Raw genomic sequence first — 3,214 nt, 5'->3', positions numbered from 1 at the left:
TTCCACCAGGTGGGGGTAGTGTGAACTGGGCGATGGATTTTCACGTGGTACACGGAGAGATTGGAAAATGCTAAAATGCATAAAATATTTACTAAAACCATATTCGATCTGCCCACCCTTTGGAATGCATATTTTTGTGGTTATTCAGTCAATGCATATATTGGTGTTTTGCATTGGAATGCATATATCCAACATATTTGTCGATGCATATTTGGATTTGTTTTTGATTTTTTTTTTCAAATTGCAATGAATGTGGATGAATGAAAAATGTATAACAAGTTTAGTTGATTAAAACACGATACCTAATAATTTTATTATCTTTATCCTTAAATACAATAAAATACAATAAATCTTACACTGCACTATGTTAGCCGGATCATCAAACATATCGCACAGAAGTCTCTCCTACGGTTCGTTGATGCTGCACCGGAGCCGGATCCTTCGTCGGATCATTTCTGCAACAGGAACTGATTTGATCTTTCCGGTAGTGCTGATTTCGGTGAAGTTTGGAGCATCTTTCCAGCAGGAACTGGTTCGATGTATCTTCCCGGTGGAGCCAATATCAGTTAAGTCCGGATTACTTCTGCAGCAGGTACCGGTTGGATACATCTTTCCGGTGGTGCCAAACCTGTTGTAGATAATAAAAAACATACAATTTAAGCCGTTGTAACAAAAATATACAATATGTACTTACTGAGAATGGAATAATCGCGATCGCGGTTTGTGACACGCCATGGTTTTCCCTAAGGGCACTTGAGGAACAAACTAAAAACATGAGCGCGGATAACTTTATGACTTCTAAATAATAATGGCTGGTCAAGTTAAATATTTTATTAAGTCCTAAGAGTACTATCAGGGTCTTGGTATTCACGGGAACCAATAAATACCGCAAATGCAGCGGATTGCATATTAAAAATGAAGCAATGCATATTTTTTTATGCATGACAATGTTTAAAAGAGTGAAATGAAAAATTATTATTAAATAATATACTAAAAAGATTAACCATTTTTCTCCGTGTAGGTAACTCTCATGCATTTGTTGTTGTTGAAGTTACTCGCATTCTTCCGATCATAAAGTCTGTTCTCTAAGAGGTATTTTTTTTGAAGATAAACTAGACGTATACGCGTATATAAAACTTTTATTATACAGCTTTTGTCTTAAAAATAAGTTTAATTCCATTTTTCTTATAATCAACAGCTTTTCAACACTATCAAGGGATTTTTTCACCAGTCACGTACAATAAAAAGTATGACACTCTCAATATTTTTGATCAAAACACTGGATCGCGTCTAAGTTTCAAATAGATACTATAGAAATTATGAATAATCAAACAAAAGTATAATGAAAACAACTTGTTTAATTCAGGCGGTAGCCTTTACAATAAAATCAGCATCAAAAAATAATTCTCAAAATAATTTACACAGAAAAAAAAATTTTTTTGTTACTAAATGTAAAAATTGTGAAATGTTTGAAATGTCATAACTTTTTTGTTTATCAGTTTACCATCACCAAAATTTTATGGTAGATAGCTGATATAAAGGGCCATTTCCCCTAAAAAATTAACGTTGGTAAAAAGATAGGGTTTTGAGATATTTGAGTTTTTGTGACAAAAATCATATTTTTTTTAAGTAAAAAAATAAATTTTTTACAGTGTATATTTTCTAAGGAATCATCATTTAGTTATCTAACTTTGCTGAAAAATTCATAACAATCGAAAAATCCGTTTTTGCTGTACAGCTTTTAGAATATTTTTGAGCTGTTTTAGCATACACCCTTCTGAAAAGTTAGTCGTGAGTGAATATGAAGGTTTGATATCGAAAAATGACGATTTAGATGAAATTGAAAAACTGTGCAAAGTTTCAGATATTTTTGAAATGGTCGCTCAGGATCGACTGACATGACTCCGTGGAATTCCTCACGTATTGCCAGTTTCCCTATTCCCCCATTTCATGTTTGCCAGTCGCAGGACAAAAATAGACAGAGATTTGAATGCAAGATCAAACAACGAACCTCTCTCTCTTACCAACAGCGCTATCGCGGTGCGCAGACATGTGCACTGTAACACACACTAATAACAGTGGTGGCGTTCGCAGGGCCCGTCGTCGGCTGTTTCGGAACAAAGAGAACGACGAAAAAGTTGCTAGTCGACTATTTATGATTGAGCTTCGTCATGGGGTGCATTTTGGCGGCGACAAAGATCCTTTCCAGACGGAGATGATTTTATTTAATTTTTTGTTTTGTTCGCGTTGTGAGAACGGCGATTATACACGTACCTACGTGAGCGAAGGTAAAAGGTAATTATATCATATGCCGATATGATTACTTCTGCAGATGCTGTTTAGTTTTATTCTGTTTTAGATTATTTTTAGTAATGAAAAAAGATATTTATGACATAATGTCAAACAATATATGATCGAATAATAATAGACCGAAAGAAAAAAGTTATAATAGACAAATGCAATCATCAATTGAGCAGAATTGTCTGTATAGTTGACATTTTTATTGATTAGAATTATTTAGTAGGTACCATATTTGCTATCTCCACTCTCACTAATATTCATTACTTCGTAATACATAGTCTGTTCGATACTTTTTGACGTTATAATTAGAGGTTAGAATAGCAGTACTGTTAAAATGACATATAAATTCAACTAAAATTACTCAATTTTGAGATAAAAAAACTCATTTGCAGATGTATCACTTTTTGAAGCTAAAATTTTACTTAACCTATAAGAATTGGGAATCGTAGAAAAGTGATAGGAATTTGGCACCGTAACGGAACTGGGATATTGAAAGAAGGAAATTAATACAAAGATAAACATATCAATAGCTATGATGCTATATTTACCCAAAACTCATATAGCAATGAATAAAATAAAAAAATACGGAAGAGTCTGATGAAATTTCTAGAAGTTACAATGCCTTTATTTTTTACTTCATAATATGAAACAGCAGACAATAAAATAAAGAAGGTAAACTATGTAATGGTTATATCTGCGATAAATTTTCTCCGATTTTGACAATATTGATCTCATTTGATCCAGATTTATTTTTTCCATCAAAAACAAATCCGACTGAACCGATCTGGTCATCGTGAGTTAAGAAAAAACCCGAATTGCCATACACGTGGAATTTTCCATAGACCAGCTGCAATTGGCTTCTTTAGTGGTGTTGAGATAATTCCATATTCACAATCTATACATGCCAAACTGA

At 33.2% G+C, this 3,214-nt stretch overlaps 1 long non-coding RNA gene across 1 annotated transcript; it reads right to left on the bottom strand.

The window, feature by feature from the left end:
* Window positions 1-279: 279 nt before the first annotated feature.
* On the bottom strand, window positions 280-2,848 carry LOC134288759 (uncharacterized). Its single transcript, XR_009998131.1, has 2 exons — window positions 695-2,848; window positions 280-628 (listed from the first exon to the last, which is right to left on the bottom strand). It is a non-coding gene; the product is annotated as an uncharacterized LOC134288759 (long non-coding RNA).
* Between the last annotated feature and the right edge of the window lie 366 nt (window positions 2,849-3,214).

This window comes from Aedes albopictus, chromosome 2 (assembly GCF_035046485.1).
Source record: "Aedes albopictus strain Foshan chromosome 2, AalbF5, whole genome shotgun sequence".
Lineage (NCBI taxonomy): Eukaryota > Metazoa > Arthropoda > Insecta > Diptera > Culicidae > Aedes > Aedes albopictus.
Note: the sequence above shows the minus strand (reverse complement) of the source record. Positions and strands in the feature narration are given on the sequence as shown.